Source organism: Herpailurus yagouaroundi, unplaced genomic scaffold, assembly GCF_014898765.1.
Source record: "Herpailurus yagouaroundi ecotype Mexico unplaced genomic scaffold, PumYag 165, whole genome shotgun sequence".
NCBI classification, from domain to species: domain Eukaryota; kingdom Metazoa; phylum Chordata; class Mammalia; order Carnivora; family Felidae; genus Herpailurus; species Herpailurus yagouaroundi.
Window position 1 is genome coordinate 7,101,194 of NW_024412406.1, and position 19,966 is coordinate 7,121,159.

At 35.9% G+C, this 19,966-nt stretch overlaps 1 protein-coding gene and 1 long non-coding RNA gene across 3 annotated transcripts in view; one reads left to right on the forward strand and one right to left on the reverse strand.

The window, feature by feature from the left end:
- Positions 1-19,966, forward strand: part of LOC121038092 (uncharacterized) — a 261,574-nt gene that overhangs the window by 81,532 nt on the left and 160,076 nt on the right. The gene's annotated exons all lie outside the window — the stretch shown is intronic.
- PKIA (cAMP-dependent protein kinase inhibitor alpha) overlaps positions 1-19,966 on the reverse strand; it is a 95,582-nt gene that overhangs the window by 31,809 nt on the left and 43,807 nt on the right. The window contains exon 2 of one of the 2 annotated variants that reach the window (XM_040487546.1): positions 5,205-5,334. The exons of the other annotated variant lie outside the window; for it this stretch is intronic. The gene's annotated coding sequence lies outside the window, so the exon portion shown is untranslated. The remainder of the gene's footprint in view (positions 1-5,204; positions 5,335-19,966) is intronic. 2 annotated transcript variants of the gene reach the window in all.

A 19,966-nucleotide genomic window follows, 5' to 3' on the forward strand; every position in this document is an offset into this window, starting at 1 on the left:
AACACCTAAAGAACATTAACATGGAAGGATTTACTCAACAGATATGAAGATTATTATAAGCCTATATTAAGACAGTGTGGTGTTGTTTCAGGGTAATCAAATAGACTCATGGAACAAAATAAGGAGTTCAGACTATAATATACAGTATTTGGAAATCTGACATATCACAGAGAAGTCACTACAGATTATTCAGATAAGGATGGACTATTTCGTAAACAGTCCTGGGAAACTTAGTTATTCATCAGGAAACAAAGAAATTGGATAATGCATACAAATACATTCTAGATGAATTAATGGCTTGAATACAGAATAAACAAAAAATAAAAATGAATTTTAGAAGAAAATCTGCTATATCTATGTAACATCAAGCTAGGAAAGGATATTTTAAGACAAAAAGGCACTAACCTAAAAGTTAAATTTGATTTCATTCAAATTAAGAGCTGCAGTTTATCACAAGATCAAAAAAGTGAGAAGACATAACCTATTTGTACCATGTATAGTTGATAAAGGATTATTAATTTGTATTTAAAGAATAAAAAGAAGCTAATAAGAAAAGGATAATACAAAAATGGACCAAAGATATTCTCTGGAATATCACAGAACAGGAAACATAGTAACAAACAAATGAAAGGATTCTAAACCTACTGGTAATTAAGGAAGCACAAATTAAAACTGTTTTAGATGGAATTGTAGTCCCTAAAATTCATATTCAAAGTCCAAACTCCCATTGTGGCTGTATTTGAAAATAGTGCCTTTTAAAAGGTAATTATGATTAAAAGGAATCATAACAGAGGACTTAATCTGACTGGTGTCCTTATGAGAAGAGGAAGGCACATATACAGTAAAAATGGTCAAGTGAGGACACAGCGAGAAGGTAATAGTCATCTGCAAGCCAAAGAAAGAGGACTCAGGAGAAACCAAACCTACCAACACCTTTTTACTGCACTTCAAACTTGCACAACTGTGAAGACTGAAATTTCTGTTTTTTAAGCCACCCATCAGCGGTATTTTGTTAGGGCAACACTAGGAGACTAATACTAAGACCAAATGAGATTTTATACCAAGGAGATTGGCCATTCTAACCTATGAGATATAGAACAAAAGGACTTCCAATTGATTCCATAACTTGGGAAAACATTTTGTCATTTTCTTTAAAGTTGAATATATAATTCCTTATGACTTAGCAACTCTACTTTTACTTAAATATGGTTAAAATAAGTCTTGCACATGTGTACCAGGAAACATAAAATAAATGTTCATGGAAGCAGTGTTCATAATATGTCCAAAACAACCCAAATATCATCAATAGAGTAATAAATAAGCACATTTTCTTACATTTACAATGAAATACGGTGGTGAAAATTAATGAACACTAATACAACACGCAAGGATGAACCTTAGAAACATAATGTTGAGTGAAAAAAAGCAAGCACAGAAGACTATATAAACTGTGAAATCAATTTTATAAAAATCAAAAATAAGCAAAATCATATATATAGTAAAAAAAATACATAAAAATTAAGTGAATGTTGAACATAAAGCCAAAATCAGAGTTATTTCTCTGGTGAAAACTGGAAGGTGGGACAAGGGTAGAACAAAATGATTCAGCAGTTTGATTCCAGTTCTCCATTTTAGTGGTGTGTTTGCAGGAGTTTATTATTATACCTCATAACTTAATGTATTTGAATATTTTCTTTTGCATGTATTAATTATTATATAATAGCATTTAAATAATTAAAATCCTCTATCAAAGGTAACCCTTAGTCATTAATTATAGAAAAGGGAATCTACTTTGACGCAACATACATATTTAGTAGTTAATCTTTTACAGTTGAAATCTTTCAGCTACGAAAGTTTTCCCTCTTCACATGAGGGCTTTATTTTCCATATAAAGACATCCTACTTTGGGATAATTTATTGTCATTAATTAAGTGATACTAGTCCTGTGGCTGCCTAGGATTGTTAAAAACAACTGATAACTACATCTCCTGCCTCAAGAGAATACAGAAAAAAGATGGAGTGGGGGAGGTAATATCATACATTATTGATAAATACATATAAATACAAAAGCATTACAAAGCTATTTCCCCATTAGCAACTTAGATTTTATTAATAAGTATATCAGAATATCATATATCAATTAAAGAATAAAATAATTAAATATGAGTGGATTTCCTCTTATTTTGCAATGAGTTCCAACGTGGTATTTTAGATGGTTACTTCCTCTTCATATCTGAGAGAGAGAGTACATGTGGTTTGGTGGAAGCTTCATTATGCTAAAATTTACATTTCTTTCTTTAATGAAATGACTTTTGTCTCTTGGAAATGCAGAAGATAGCAACAGCAGATTATAGAGAAATAGCCACTCATGCAGTACTGTGGCTATCCTACCTACCTGTGGAAAAATATAAATACCAATTTTAGAAGTTAATGATTCTGAAATTGCCTTATCTTTGTCATTATAAAAATGCTCCAGAAATCATGTTTTGCAAATAATATGGCACAGAAGCTTATCAGGGGATATTCTATCCATAATTGAGTCATTTAATAATATGTCTAATGTAATGGGATGATATGTAAATAATTAAAACTAAATAAATTCTCTACAAAGCTGTAGTAATCAAAACAGTATGGTACTGGCACAAAAATAGACCTAAAGATCAATAGAACAGAAGAAAGAGCCCCAAAATAAACCCACAATTGTTTGGTCCATTAATCTATGACAAAGGAGGCAAGAATATACAATGGGAAAAAAGTCTCTTCAGTAAACAATGCTGAGAACACTAAAGAGCTACATGCAAAAGAATAAAACTGGACCACTTTCTTATACCATACACAAAAATAAACTCAAAATGGATTACAGACCTAAATATGAGATCTGAAACCATAAAAATCCTAGAAGAGAGCATAGGCAGTAATTTCATTGACATCCGCAGCAGCAGCAGCACTTTTCTAGGTATGTTTCCTAAGGGAAGGGAACAAAAGCAAAAATAAACTGTTGGAACTACATCAAAATAAAAAGCTTTTGCATGGTGAAGGAAACCATCAACAAAACAAGCAGGCAGTGTACTGAATGGGAGAAGATGGTTGCAAATTATATACCCAATAAGGGGTCAATATCCAAAATATATAAAGAACTTGTACAACCCAATACCAAAAAAAAAAAAAAAAAAAAAAACCAGTCCAATCAAAAATGGGCAGAGAACTAAATAGACATTTTTTCCAAAGAAGACATACAGATGGCCAACAGACGTATGAAAAGATGCTCAACGTCATAATCATCAGGGAAATGTAAATCAAAACCACAATGATTTGTCACCTTACACCTGTCAGAATAACTGAAATCAAAGACAAGAAATAACAAATGTTGGTGAGAGTATGTGGAAAAAAAGGAACCCTTGTTCAGTGTTGGTGGTAATATAAATTGGTACAGCTACTATGGAAAACAATATGGAGAAATACCATATGATCTAATAATTCCACTACTGGGTATTTACGTAAAAAAAAAACAACAAAAAAACACACTAATTTGAAAAGATATGCACCCTATGTTTGTTGCAGCATTATTTACAATACCAAACTATGGAAGCAACTTAAGTATCCATCAACAGACAAATGAATAAGAAAGATGTGGTATACACACACACGCGCATGCACACGCACGTGCGCGCGCGCACACACACACACACACACACACACACACGTATATGCACAGGAATATTACACAATCATCAAAAAGGATAAGATCATGCCATTTGAGACAAAATGGATGAACCTAGATGGTAGTATTAAGTAAAATAAATCAGGTTGAGAAAGACAAATACCCTATGATTTCACTCATATATGGAATCTAAAAAACAAAAACAAATGAATAAATAAGAAATAAAAAGAATCAAAACTACAAATACAAAGAACAAACTGACAGCTGCCAGAGGGAATGGGAGTAGGAGAATGGGCAAAATGCGTGAAGGGGAGTGGAGATATGGGCTGCCAGTTATAAAATGAGTAAGACAGGAATAAAAAGCACAGCATGGGGAATATCGTCAATGATATTGTAATAGTGTTATATGCTGACTGACGATAGCTACACTTGTGATGAGCATAGGTGAGAGATGTTGAGTCATTATGTTGTACACCTAAAACAAATGTAACATTACAAATGTTACAACTATACAACAAATGTGTCAACTATACTAAAAAAAAATAAAAGTAGATAAATTCTTCAGCTATATCAGTAGTGTGAGATCTAGACTTTCAACTAATGGATACTTCTGTCATAGATTTTCGCAATATGAGGTCTGTCTTGGTCTTATAATTATCCTTAGAATCATGGGGACTGATCCATTCTTGCAACAAATTTTATTGCTTACATTCAAAGTGTCAGTTACAGTGCTGGATCCTGAGAATACAGAAGTCGACACACAAGGAAATATAAGGATAAAACACATTTTCTAACACATTAACTTTTCTCATTCATTCATCCATAAGTCATTCAACATGGGTCTTATATTGAGTACTGAGTACAGACCAGGTGATATGGTGAACGCTGAATCTAACTGCGAATGAGATGGATAGGCCCTGATTTTGATGTCACTACTGTCTTTTGTCTTGCCATACAATGAGATATCTTTATTAATTTTGCTTTAAGGTTTTATCTGAAATTGCTAATGAAAAATAAAGTGGTTAGTGCAGTTTTGACATGCATAGGTAAATTCCCATGCCCCATTTTCCTCCCTTTTAACTCCCTATGTACACTCACTTTTTGCCAAGACCAAAACTAAGTGTGCCCCAACAAGAACCTTCACACCATTGACTGCAGCTCTTCCTTACTTAGACTTGTTGTCGTCATAGCCCTTAATTTTGATAAGCAACTAAAAGGTCATGAAGACAACCTAGAATATGATTTGTCTTAGGAGAAAGTAACAAAAAGATTAATCTGCTGCTCCACATGACTAACCTCCTAGGATTAAACCAGTCACCAAGATCACTATATGTACTAGGCAACAGTGAGCTAAAAATGGAAAAAAGCATCATACTGTTATTGTATTCATTTCCCTCCAAGGTACTCTCTGATAAACACCATAGGGAATTGCAAACAACTTCCTTGTATGTTATATATCCATCGTTTTCCAAATAGTCATGTCTTATCCAGCCATCAGCATACTTTTTCTGAGGTGGTTGAATGTGAGACTAAGTGTTCCTACCTGATTGGAAACCTTCTTGTCCTTAATTCATTGGCTATACTTGATTTTTTTTTCCCCTTGGGTCAGACTTTCAGACTTCTATCAGAAACTGCTCCTTTGGGGAAACCAGGCCTTCCAGAAACTCAGGAAACTAAAATGGAGACAGCAAGAGAAAGGGACATTTATTTTTACTTAGAGATCTCAATTTTTTAAAATTTTAAGTAAATGTCCAAATGTAGGGTTCCTAAGCAGTATAAACTTCTACGTTATAAGTTTATATCCAGTTTATAAGTTTGCTAACTCAGAAGTGAATATGACAAGGGTTTAGGTTGTATTTTGCCTTCAAGCCAAGCAAAAAGAAATCCCCGTTATCCTTTGATCATTACAACACAAAAGGCAAAAAAGGCAAGTTTTCTGTTTCTGTAAAATTTACTTCCTTTCTTCAGTCTTCATCTAGATCTTTAGTAAACTATTAATTTGATTAAATTATTCATAAACATAGGAACTTAGAGAAGTATATTTCACAGAGACCTTTAATGTATAATATTCACTGCACACATGCACCATGAGCTCCTCTTTTCAAGCACTGATGGATACATAAGAGTGTGAATGTCTCTGGGTAGCACAAGGATGTGTCTTTTCTTGGGATGGGGAGATGGGGAGAGAATAAATCTGTTGAATGCTAGTCAGTGATTTAGAAAAAGAGATATTAGGGTAAAAGGAAAGGCTGGCTACAAGTGAAGCAATAAAGTCCTAAAGCTGTGCTTCCAAAATAATAATAGCAGTTTTCTGAGTAGTTGAGGAAGCAATCTCCACAAATTATAGTCACACCTGTTACAGACCATCTGCTGATAAATTCCAAAGCATCATTAATGGAAAACAAATGGCACTATCTTACTTACCTTCCCTTTATCCATTGACCATTCTCATATAAATTATTTTTCTCTTCAAAGTTATGTTCTTTCCTATCTGTTTATAATAGGATCTAGGAAGAGTGACACATAATGTGCCATGCCTTGATACTTTTACAGTGAGACTCTGCAAGGACTAGTGAATCATTACGCGGCTATAAATTGTTTGAGATTGAATTCCCTTAGAAGCAGAACTTGAAGAGAATTTGAATGCAAACTGTTTATCTGGGAGGTAGTCCCAGGAAACCCAGAAGTAGAGTGGGACCTGAGAATAGAGGCACGGGAGGAAGCCAGTAGTGGTGCTTTACTGAACAGATTACTCCTGGGGAGAACTGCTGTCAGTCCTTCAGGGGAGTTCTGTGAGACTACAGAGTGTGATTCAGTTACCCCAATAGTGGGTGAGAAACTGTCATTGGTTGAAAGCTACACCCACATACATCAACTCTTGGGCACTTCTGGCCTGTACAGGGTAGATAATTGCAGGTGATAGCATGATTCTATCAGTCTTTACTGCAATGATGAGTGGTGGGGAGCACCGACAGCATCTGATACAGTGGGGATGGGGATATTAATGACTAGCTTGAAAGTCCAAGTGGAAAACCTTAAGTTCTTGGGTTAATGGTTTTACTTTCAGGCCTTTAAGCACTAATAGATCAACAATTTCCGTTATTAAATCAAGTCTAAGATCTCAAGTCCCCAATCTTTTTGGAAAAGTGGGTGTCTTTGATAGATATTTAAAAAGTGAATGATTAAGATTTCAAGTTGATCATTCATTCATTCAACAAGCATTTACCGAACACCTAAAATATGCCATAGGTATACTAGACACCAGTGTTACCATTATTAAAAGCATTATCTTACCATCTGGAATGCAATGTATTAGGACACCCAGATAAGTAAATCCATAATTATAACATAAATTATTACAGCATGTTATAGGAAGACATAGCAGGACCATAATTCATGCTGTGGACAGTGGTATGTGAGTATCAGCAGGGCTTATTGTAGAAGGCACTATGTGAGATGGATATGTAACATGAATGAGGAGCGATTTTTGAGACAAAGAGGAGAGAAATTCATGGTAGCAAGAAAAAGAATAGTTAAGGATTAGGCTAGAAAGGAATTACATATACAATCAGTATACTCACTGGAGTATAATAAGAACATGGAGAAAGAGTTAGAAACCAGATCACGAATGGTCCATGTAGTAGTGCCATGGTATGAATGTTTGTGTTCTCCCCAAATTCATGCGTTGAAATCCTAATCCCCAAATGTCATGGTATTAGTTGGTGGGGCCTTTGGGAGGTGATTAGGTCATGAGGGTGGAGCCCTCTTGAATGGGATTAGTGATTTGGTAAAAGAGACCCCACTGAGCTCCCTACCACTTTCTGCCACTTGATACAATGACAAATTTGTGACCCACAAAAGGACCCTCACCCAGCCACGCTGCCCTGATTTTGGACTTCCAGACTCCAGAACAATAATTCCATTGTTCATAAGCCACCCACTCTGTAGTATTTTGTTATAGCAGTGCAAATAGACTAATACAGGTAGAATGCAAGATTTTATCCTAAGCAAGAGGTAAATGCACTGAAGGATTTTAACTGGAAAGTTAAAGTTAGAAGAGAGAGAAAAGTTGATTTTCATAACATAATCAGAAGTTTTTGTAAGAAAAATTTGCCTGTGTTTTCTTTCAGTGGCTGGATTATTGGGGAAGGGTGATGGCAATTCTGGATATAGAAAGATTAGTTAGTAGTCCATTGATATAAGTCAAACAAGAAAGTAAATATAGAATTTCTGAATTTGTGACTGACATTTCTTTCAGTACTTGAAAAATATTATGACAATGTTCTCGCTCCAAGCTTCAGATTAGAAATATTCTGGGGGCGCTTGGGTGGCTCTGTCAGTTAAGCATCCGACTTCAGCTCAGGTCATGATCTCATGGCTCATTGAGTTCAAGCTCTGCATCAGGCTCTGTGCTGACAGCTCAGACCCTGCAGCCTGCTTCAGATTCTGTGTCCCTCTCTCACTCTGTCCCTCCCCTGCTCACGTTCTCTCTCCTCTCTCTCTTAAGAATAAATAAAACATTGGCACAAAAACAGACACATAGACCAATGGAATAGAATAGAAACCCGAGAACTAGACCCACAAATGTATGGCCAACTAATCTTTGACAAAGCAGGAAAGAATATCCAATGGAAAAAAGACAGTCTCTTTAACAAATGGTGCTGGGAGAACTGGACAGCAACATGCAGAAGATTGAAACTAGACCACTTTCTCACACCATTCACAAAAATAAACTCAAAATGGATAAAGGACCTGAATGTGAGACAGGAAACCATCAAAACCCTAGAGGAGAAAGCAGGAAAAGACCTCTCTTACCTCAGCCGTAGCAATTTCTTACTTGACACATCCCCAGAGGCAAAGGAATTAAAAGCAAAAATGAACCACTGGGACCTTATGAAGATAAAAAGCTTCTGCACAGCAAAGAAAACAACCAACAAAACTAAAAGGCAACCAACGGAATGGGAAAAGATATTTGCAAATGACATATCGGACAAAGGGCTAGTATCCAAAATCTATAAAGGGCTCACCAAACTCCACACCCAAAAAACAAATAACCCAGTGAAGAAATGGGCAGAAAACATGAATAGACACTTCTCTAAATAAGACATCCGGATGGCCAACAGGCACATGAAAAGATGCTTAACGTCGCTCTTCATCAGGGAAATACAAATCAAAACCACACTCAGATATCACCTCACGCCAGTCAGAGTGACCAAAATGAACAAATCAGGAGACTATAGATGCTGGAGAGGATGTGGAGAAATGGGAACCCTCTTGCACTGTTGGTGGGAATGCAAACTGGTGCAGCCACTCTGGAAAACAGTGTGGAGGTTCCTCAAAAAATTAAAAATAGATCTACCCTATGACCCAGCAGTAGCACTGCTAGGAATTTACCCAAGGGATACAGGAGTACTGATGCATAGGGGCACTTGTACCCCAATGTTTATAGCAGCACTCTCAACAATAGCCAAATTATGGAAAGAGCCTAAATGTCCATCAACTGATGAATGGATAAAGAAATTGTGGTTTATGTACACAATGGACTACTACAGGGCAATGAGAAAGAATGAAATATGGCCCTTTGTAGCAACATGGATGGAACTGGAGAGTGTGATGCTAGGTGAAATAAGCCATACAGAGAAAGACAGATACCATAGAGTTTCCCTCTTATGTGGATCCTGAGAAACTTAACAGAAACCCATGGGGGAGGGGAAGGAAAAAAAAAAGAGGTTAGAGTGGGAGAGAGCCAAAGCATAAGAGACTCTTAAAAACTGAGAACAAACTGAGGGTTGATGGGGGGTGGGAGGGAGGCGAGGGTGGGTGATGGGCATTGAGGAGGGCATCTTTTGGGATGAGCACTGGGTGTTGTATGGAAACCAATTTGACAATAAACTTCATATATTGAAAAAAAATAAATAAAACATTAAAAAAATATTAAAGAAATGTTCTGTCATTGGAACTGATGTTTCTCTGTAAGTAGTACATTGTTTCTCCTTGTCTGCTTTCAAGATTTTTTTGTCTTTATTTTTTCTAAGTTTAATTATGATGTGTCTTGGCAAGGATATCTTTGTGTTTATCCTATTTAGAGTTTCTCAGATTCTTGAATCTTCAGGTTTATGTCTTTTACAAATTTGGGTACTTTTTAGTCATTATTTCTTTGAATACTCTGTCAGTCCTACTTGCTCTCGTTTCATTCTGGGACTTTGGTAATATGAATGTTAGCTCTTTTTTTTTTTAACATTTATTTTTGAGAGAGAGAGACAGAGAGAGACAGAGCATGAGTGGGGAAGGAGCAGAAAGAGAGGGAGACACAGAATCAAGAGCAGGCTCCAGGCTCTGAGCTGTCAGCACAGAGCCCACATGAGGCTCAAACTCACAAAACATTTAATCATGACCTGAGCCAAAGTAAGACACTTAATCGACTGAGCCACCATGTGCCCCGAGTGTTAGCTCTTTTTTTTTTTTTTTTTTTATTGTTCTACAGGTTCTTGAGATCCTTTTCCTTCTTCACCTCCATCTCCCAGTCTGGTTTTCTCTCTGTTTCTCAGATCTGATGAATTCTATTGATCTATCTTCAAGTTAATGATTCTAGACTTTGTCATCTCCACTCTAAAGCCTATCTAATAAGATTTTTATTTTGGTTATTGTATTTTTCAGTTTTATCATTTTCATTTGTTTTTATTGTTATAATTTCCACTTCTTTGTTTACATTTTCTATTTTTTCCCCATTTGTTTCAAGGAATACATAATTGCTTACTGGAAGCATTTACATGATAGCTTATTTGAAATCCTTTTTAGATAATTCCAACACCTTATTTATCTTGGTGTTGGTGCATGTTGTTTGTATTTTTTCATTTGTTTTGTGATTTCCTGGTTTTTGGCCTGATGAGTAATTTTCAATTATATTTGAACATTTTGAGTATTATATGAATCTGATTATTATTATTTTAAGCAGCAAGATCCCTATATTGAGATGTGGCATGAAGACTGGGGTGGGAATACGTAGGTACAGCTTTCCACTGGGCCCTATTGACAATACTTCAGCAAAAGTGGGCACTGATTCACATGGTTCACTGCAGACAGATGTGATAGAAATTCAGCTCTCCTCTCTCCTCCTGCCCTGCTGATACCTGTGCCCCACCACCCCAAAGTAGGACCATTCAGAGCATCATATTTCCTGTAAGTGGGATGGAGGTTCAGCTCCCCAGCAGGTCCCCTGACATTAGGGGAGGTGGAAGGGAAGTGTTAATTGTCTTTCTTCACACCATCTTTCCATTGATGCTGGTTGTGGGCAAAGGCTCAGCTCTCTGCTGACACCAGGGTGGGAAGAGAACCAGCCCTGCTTTGTGCCACCTTATTGTATCTTAGTGCTTTAGGAAGAGAATAGGCATTCTGCACCCTACTGGGTCTTACTGACACCAGGTGACAGGGTGGTGTCACCCTGTCAAAGTAGAGTGTCAAAGTAGAGTGACTATTAGCTTCAACTTGCAACATCCTATTATTGATTTCAAGTAGAGGTGGAGGCTAAGCTCCCAAACTGGACCCTAAGACTGTGTGAGGGCAGTCCAGTGTTAACTAGCCTTGTCAGGCCACCTTCTTAAGTCTTTGCTGATTGATAGGGGTGAAGGCTCAGCTCACTGCTGGGCCACAGTGAAGTACCCTGGTAGGAGAACCAGAGTGCTGCCTGCTTTTGGAGGGCAAAAGTGGGATGGTATTGAAAATAAGGTCCTCGCTTGGTCCCACGAAAACCAGGGGGCATAGGTGGTGAATGCAACTTTTCCATTGGTATTTGGCTTGAGCACTGCATGTATTACCAAAATGGTTTTCTGGTGTTAGCAACCCTTTTCCTCAGACTTCGGCTCGGTAGACCAGGTTTTCCTTGAGACGTTTTTATGTCTCTTGTTCTGTTGGTGGTTATGGGTCAGAGGTTCCTGCAGTGTCCTCTGCAGGATATATAGGGAGCAATAGGAAACAGGGAAGTCATCGCCATGTCATTCCTCAAGTCCTAAGGTTCCTAGTAAGTCCACCTTATTTCCATCTTTAAGTGTCTTCCTATGCTTTTTTTTTTTATGCTGTGTTCAGGGTTTTAGTTTTAAGTGTGAGGACCTGGGAGAAATGGGCTACCCCATCTTATTGGAAGCAGATGTCAGGTAGTCTATTGATGTTGAAAATGTGGATTTTCACACTTTTAAAAGTCAAGTGTTTTGTTGGATTTGAAATTTAAAAATAAGCAAGGAATGAGGCAAGAATGATCTATGTGGTAATAGATCAGAGATGGAAACTTCAATATACATTCATGTTTCACTTAATATTGACACATGATTATGTACAGAAATGTTTATAGATAGGCGTATATACATGGCTAGTATACACACATCTTTCTCTTTGCTCAGTCAGACCTAGAAGCAAAGACACCCTAGCAGGAATGACCATACCTCCCCCCAGATCTTAGTGTCGAATACCATTCCCCAATAAATGGATCTAGGGCTCCTTGGAAAAATGGCTGATTCTCAGACTGGGACAGTAAATATAAAAGATGAGCCTAGACCCTCTTTCAAAAAAAAAACAATGAAGTACTAAAAAATACAGACGTATATGGATGGGGACATAGCAAAGTCGCACAAGAGCCAACTGAAAGTGTTCAGATTGGTCACAACCAGAACAATTTCAGCAATAAAGTAGCATTACATTATAACCCAAAGTATAAAATAAAAATCCATGAGTTCTTACTGATAAAAATAAATAATGGAATACATAATTAAATGGGGGAAAACAGATAAATCTCCAATGCAAAATTCCAAATAGTTTATGTAGATACTCCACCTTAAGCATTATTCCTCACTTCTTAGTTGTGGGCTGAGCATAATGATGTTCTTCCAACATGTACAATTTGGAATTGGGGAAAAGAGTAACTTTACCTGAAAAATACTACCTCATACTACGCTACCTTTATATGGCTAATATGTACCATGGGCATGATTCCACTTCAGAGGGCAAAGATTATCATAAACATTGATTGTAAGCAATGTCTAAAGTACAGTGAAATTTAGAGTACATAATGTCATTGAACGTGATTCTATCTCTAATATGGCTAATCTCAGATTATTTTTATTGGTGCAAAATACAAAAATCATCAGGGAATGTTATGCTTAACTTTTAAGAACAGTTAAGGTATGTTATTTAGCAAATTCTCCTTCATGCTTTTGAAAACAGGGCAGTTCTTCTACTCTGACACTGGGCACAAAAATGAGTTTGCCATTTTTTTTCCATTGACCTCTTTCTCACCTTTTCCCCTGTGTTATATTTGTTCTACTTTCTCAAGAACCAGTATTTATTCTCGTTGATATAATGATATAAATTATAGAATAAATGCACTCATTTATTCATTCAATTATTTATTAAATGAATCTTTACTGAACACCTACATAAGGCAAAAAAAAAAAAAAGGCAGAAAACTAATCTGGGTTGCACTGAAAAATAATCAACTCAGTTAAAATCTTTGCTAATAATAAGTGTTACTCAATTTACTGGAAATTACATTTCATTATGGGGGCTCACAGACTCAGGGAAAAGCAAAACCTAAATAATAAAAAAAGTAATAAAAGTCCTATCCATATATTGAGTGCCTGCTTTGTATCTGACTCTGTGAAAGAAACTCTAAAATGATTAGGGATGTTTTGAGGATTGTCTGTTATAATTGGAATCTCCATTTTATAGATAAAAATAAAAAGACTCACAGATTAGGTTACTCACCTAAAATAAAATGGCCCAGAAACAGCACAACTGGAATTCGAACTTTAGATTTTATGATGCCACAGCCTATGCTTCTAATCACAATGTGTGTGTGGGTGGGGGGGGGGGGGGGGGGGGGGCCCGGAGAGAGAGAGAGAGAGAGAGAGAGAGAGAAAGTGGGAGAGAGAGAGGGAGTAATAGGGAACTTCTGAGAAATGGTGAGTACTGCCAGGTATCCATCAATAATTTAGGAACTCCTAACTATGCAAATAATTGTTAATCATAAGGCTGAACTAAGGATCTAAGGATCTCTCACTTTTGAACTAACTTAAAAGGTTTCCATAAGTTGAGTTGAAATTTTACACTTACATAAGATACTTATTACAGACAGTCAAAGTATAATTCAGTAACTGAAGAGCTCTGAAAATACTGGAAGCATTCATATCAGTGCGGTTTCATAATGTGGATAATAGAGGATTTAAGAAATTGGCAGATGTACCTGGAAGACTCATTTGTTTCCATTTCTGTGAAGATAAGTGAATAAAAATAAGAAAAGTAGAAATGAATGGCTAGCAATTTTAAGTAGTTTTCTTAATCTCCATACTAGGAGAGACTAAGCAAAAAAAAAAAAAAAAAAAAGAAGGATCTTGAAATGATATTTTTGAAGCACTTACAATTGCATCTGGTCTTTTTATATCAAATAACTTGGAATATGAACTATAAAATAAATCTAATCCCTGATGATAGAATTGTTGACTTGATCTGAAAGTATGAAATGTAACATGATGTGGTAATCAGAGAGTCTTAAGAAAAGTGGTAGAAAATTCCTCACTGCTTCTCTTAAAAAGCAAAATTATAAAAAGAACCATGTTAAATATTATTTTGAAACAAAAACAAAATTCTCATACTGTTACAGAATTTTAAAATTTTTATTTTGGTTTAATTTATAATAAATATTCATATATTTACATAGTTGTCACAAGGTAAACATGATTTTGAAATCAGATTTCTTCATTAAGCATTCTGTTTTGCTGCATTTTCTTGTAATTATAATAATGAATTTTCTACTAAGGAGATATAACTAACTAAAATATTTTCTTATTGTTGACTATTAAAGATGTTTCAAATTTTTTGTTATTAGGTATGACCTGACAATGAACACCTTTATATAATAATTTTCTAAATATCAATTATTTATTAAAGTTTCCAGACTTAGAATTATTATGTAAAACCTATGACCTTTTCATCTTGGGAGATATTGCCAAATTACTTTTCAAAAGATGAAATCAAATTATATTACCAAGATCTTTGTCAACACAAAATATATATAAAATTTTTTATTTTGGGGCGCCTGGGTGGCGCAGTCGGTTAAGCGTCCGACTTCAGCCAGGTCACGATCTCGCGGTCCGTGAGTTCGAGCCCCGCGTCGGGCTCTGGGCTGATGGCTCAGAGCCTGGAGCCTGTTTCTGATTCTGTGTCTCCCTCTCTCTCTGCCCCTCGCCCGTTCATGCTCTGTCTCTCTCTGTCCCAAAAATAAATAAACGTTGGAAAAAAAAATTAAAAAAAAATTTTTTTTATTTTGTTATATTAATAAACTGAAACCTCACATTCCATTTCTTTGAATTTTTACACAACTATTGAGGTTGAATATCACATACATATTTCAAATACTAATCATGTTTTCTCTCTTTTTTTTAAGTTTATTTATTTTGAGAGCAAGAGAGCATGAGTGGGGAAAGGGCAGAGACAGAGGGAGACAGAGAGAATCCCAAGCAGGCCCAGCACTGTCAGTGAAGGGCCGAATCTGGGGCTCGAACTCATGAACCTCGACACCATGACCTGAGCTGAAGTCACATGTTTAACCAACTGAGCCACCAGGTACCCCATAATTGTATTTTCTCTTCACTGCCATCTTTAACTTTTCTACCTCTTCATAACTTATAGCCAGGTAGTTGGAGAGAAAAATTACATGGTAAAGGCAAATTAGTATTCCAATAAATTAAAGATTACCAATTTCAAATGGGGTTTTCAAGACTGGAAATATGGCTCTGACTTACTAGTAAGTTCTTTTTAATTGTCCTTAAAGGACTGATTTTTTTTTTACAAATCTTCCCCAGTCTCCTGAAATTTCCCTCTATCCTCTCTATGTCCCTTGTTCTTAGGAGAGGAGTTGTCTCATATCTCATTAAGAATATAGAAGTCACTGGGGCACCTGGGTGGCTCAGTCGGTTAAGCATCCGACTTCGGCTCAGATCATGATCTCCTGGTTCGTAAGTTGGAGCTCCACATCAGGCTCTATGCTGACAGCTCAGAGCCTGGAGCCTGCTTCGGATTCTGTGTCTCTCTCTCTTTGACCCTTCTCTGCTCGCACTCTGTCTCTCTCTCTCAAAAATAAATAAACATTTAAAAACATAGTAAAAAAAAAAGAAAATAGAAGTCAGTAAATAACTCACTGTCGAATCCATTAATTCATTAGCATTTGTACAGATCTTTGTATTCCTTTTTGTTGTAAGAGTTAAAGTAAAAAGCCATTTTCACTATACCTAGTGGGTATTCCATTTTCTCTCATCTTCTCAAGTACTTCGCAGCACTGCATCTTCCACAACTTGAAAACTCCTTACGAATTATTCCCATCAAAATTCAACTTCTAGACTAAGTAACTCCTACTTAAAATGTTAAAAAAAATATACTCAACATCTTCTCTTGATCCCTGTCTATCTTCTGTATCTAATTCATGGCTGAGCTTTTTAAAAGTGTCTTCATATACTGTTTCCATTTCTTCACATCCCATTTATTCTATAATTTAGTTCCATCTGGCTTCTCTCACCCCAACCTCTTTGCCCACTGCCTTGAAATTTTACCTATAAATGTCACCAGCTATCTCCATGTCAACACAACCAATGGACAGTTTTGGTCCTCATATTTCTAGGCTCTTTGTTCTTTAAAGAAGAAAACAAAAGCAAAAAACTTTGTTTTTATGCTTCTATGCTTTTATACCCTCGTAATCTTCTATCTCAGTATATTTTAGTGGCTCCCCTTCTTTAATCTCATATCTAAATATTCTATTAGTTTTAGTTATCTTCAGTGCAATATACAACTTATGAAGGATTATTCTCAACATTTAGTTTTCATAATAATGCTAATAGCAGTAATCAATACTTCTATAATGCTTCCATGAGCCAGACACTATTTTAAGACAGTTTTATATATATATATATATGTATGTGTGTATATATATATGTATATATGTATATATATGTATATATGTATATATGTATATGTATATATACATATACTGTTACATACAAATTTATATAGTGAATTATATACAAATATATATAATTTATACATATTTATATACTGTTATATATATATATATACACCATTATATATATTTATATACATTATACACATTACATATGAGTTTACCCTCCTCATAAACCTATGAGATAAGTCTTATTATTATTCCATATTACAAATAAAGAAACAGGCACTGAGTGGTTAAGTGTGATTACCCAGTGTCACATGAGCAGTAATTGGTGATGTCCTGAATTGAGTTAATGATGGGTAAGTTAAAGAGTTTAGAGAAGGCAAGTTAAATGATGTCTCATGGATTGGCCTTAAAATGAGCAAAATTTAATTAATGACATATAAAGTACCAGAAAGCAATGAATGGAACATTTTTTACTGAATGCAAACTACTAAGTCATAAATCAGTAACTAAGTGTGATTGATTCTTATTGAATGAAATTATTTCTCTGTTCTTTTGAAAAAGAAATATTCTTATTCTATTGTTTCACATTTTTTTCATTCATTCACATATTTGCTCATTTATTAAACACACATTTCCTAAGCACTTTCCATGCCCCAGTCTCTGTTGAAAGCCTCAGAGGATTCAATGGTGAAGGAGAAAGCACCAAGTCCTTGCTCTTAATCAAATGCCCCAGAGGTGGGGGAAGAAGAGTAAACTTATTGATAAATTTCATATAAGTGACAGAAATATAACTGGATAATGGGATAGAGAGGCACTGAAGAGGCAGGTATCTGGCCAAAACAATAGTGGCCCTTTGAATTGAAATGTTAATGATTAGAGGGATAATGGTCTAGGTACAAGTACCAGCAAATGCAAACCTGTGAGGAAAATGTGCCTGGAACCAGGTGAAGGTTGGGGAACGATACCAAAAGTGGCCAGAGCATACAGTACTCCTAAGCCTCACTCAATGGTTTATATTTTTCTCTTCACAGTAGATAGTTGTTAGATGTAAGAAGCAGGCAGTGATATCATCTGATTTGTGTTTTTTAAAAGATTACTTTGACTGTTGAGTCTACTACAAAAACAAAATAGCTGTACCTCTATGAGGTGTGGATAATAAATTTTAAAAATCCCCAATGAGCTCATAAATGGTTCATTAATTATCACCATTAGTCTCAACTATATTGCATTAATATAAGCTTGGTGACTCTGGGCCTGGGGCATGATAAATTAGGGAACCCAACTATTTTCAAATAATGTAATTTGAAAAATTCTCAAACTTGTTGAGGTTCAGGAATATCATTTTATTGATAGGGGCTGGATGAGAGGTCTAGAGTAAGAAAAGAGCACATGCCAGTTCTCTTCCTCTGTCTATTCTTCCTTTCTGTGGGAGAAGTGGTGGGAGGGATGTGGATGCAACACTTAAATTTCAGAACTAGTTCGATTTCATTAAGTATTTGCTAAAAAACTACTATATGTTAGGCACTAGCTGAGACTGGGAATACAGAGTGAATAGTAATAAGAGCAGCTATTACTAATAAGAGCAAGGCACTGTGCTAATGCATAACATGTACCATCTCATGTTATATTAATTTACACATTAACTCTATGCAGTAGGTGCATTTATTATCCCATTTGCCACATAAGAAATCTGATACTTTTAAGGGCTTCAAGGTTACATAGCTAGTCAGGGGTGTAGGCAGTCAGTAGATCACTTTCTTTTTTTTTTTTTTTTTTTTAATTTTATTCTTACATTTATTCATTTTTGAGAGACAGAGAGAGGCAGACTGCAGGGGGGTGGGGGGGCAGAGAGAGAAGGAGATACAGAATCTGAAGCAGGCTCAAGGCTCCAAGCTGTCAGCACAGACATGAGGCTCAAACTCACAAACCATGAGATCATGACCTGAGGTGAAGTCGGACGCTTAACCGACTGAGCCACCCAGGTGCCCCAGATCACCAACTTTCTTAACCATTATGCTGTATTGTCTTCAAGGACCCTACTGAGAAGTACAAAATTATACATATAATTCAAAATTATACATAAGACCACCTGGTACAAAGTAACTGCTTGAAAAGGCTTGCGTTTACGAAAGATGCACTTGGAGAGAAGACTGTGAGAATGGATCACAAAAATGCACTCTCTGTACTAAGGGGCAACAAAAGTGAGAAAGAACTAGCCCAGGGCACCAGGGTAGGCTAACAGTATGATGTTTAGGACCAAGAGGCAGTGTTTCTCTCTTCTTTTTCCCTCACAATTATTAAATTATATCTACTTCACAATAAGAAAGAAGACACAGCATAGTGGGCAGTTTGTGGACATAGCTTGGATCCTGACAGATGTAGATGGTACAACACTGGCACCAAGTACAGTTTAAAACACTCATTTTTTTTTAGCCTTGAAGCAAAATAGCTTTCTGATATGTATAATTTAGGAAAGTCTTGAGAGAAAATATTGAAAGCATACTATCTCAGAGGAAAGTGATTTTGCAAAAGCTCTACCAGCAGAAGCAACTCTAAACCCACCAATCATTTAGTGAGCTTTGTACTGTTATATCATCCCATGTGTTGTTTCTTTATGCATTTTTTCTAGAAGAATGCTCATAAGAGTTCATCAATTCTCAGAGATAAAGATCCACACTGATGGCAGAAAAGAGCTTTGCTCTGGAATTAGATCAGTTTAGGTTTTGCTGCTTACTAGAATTAGATAACATTCTTAATCTTTCTGAGTCTGTTTCCTATATGCAAACAGGGATAACACTACTATAGAAGGGTGTGGTTAAATTAAATGATGTACATAACCTTCAATACTATGAGAATATGCCTAGTAAATGTTAAGTGATGAGCCAGTATTCTGCTTCCTTGAAATGAATGAAATCTGTTTTCATGCTCTTCACATGATTTCTTAGTTAATGGTCTAAATATCAAGGCAACGTGTAGTTAAAAATTATTTTTGTTCTGTCACTGCCCATCTCCACTTTCAGTACATTCTCCTTGATAAATCATAACTCCATGTCAGTAATATTTATCACTTAAGCTATTACTGTTCATATGTATTAAGATATTTCAATGTGAGATAAGTTATTACTCAAAGGGATGGCTAAGCCAGCTTTTTCATGATTCCAATGGATAAAAATATATCTTATTCAGAACTTTCAAAGAAGAGAGCCAGTGATTCAAGATGTGGGTAGGAAAACTATTTTCTTTTCTTTCTTTCTTTCTTTCTTTCTTTCTTTCTTTCTCTCTCTCTCTCTCTTTCTTTCTTTCTCTCTCTCTTTCTTTCTTTCTTTCTTTCTTTCTTTCTTTCTTTCTTTCTTTCTTTC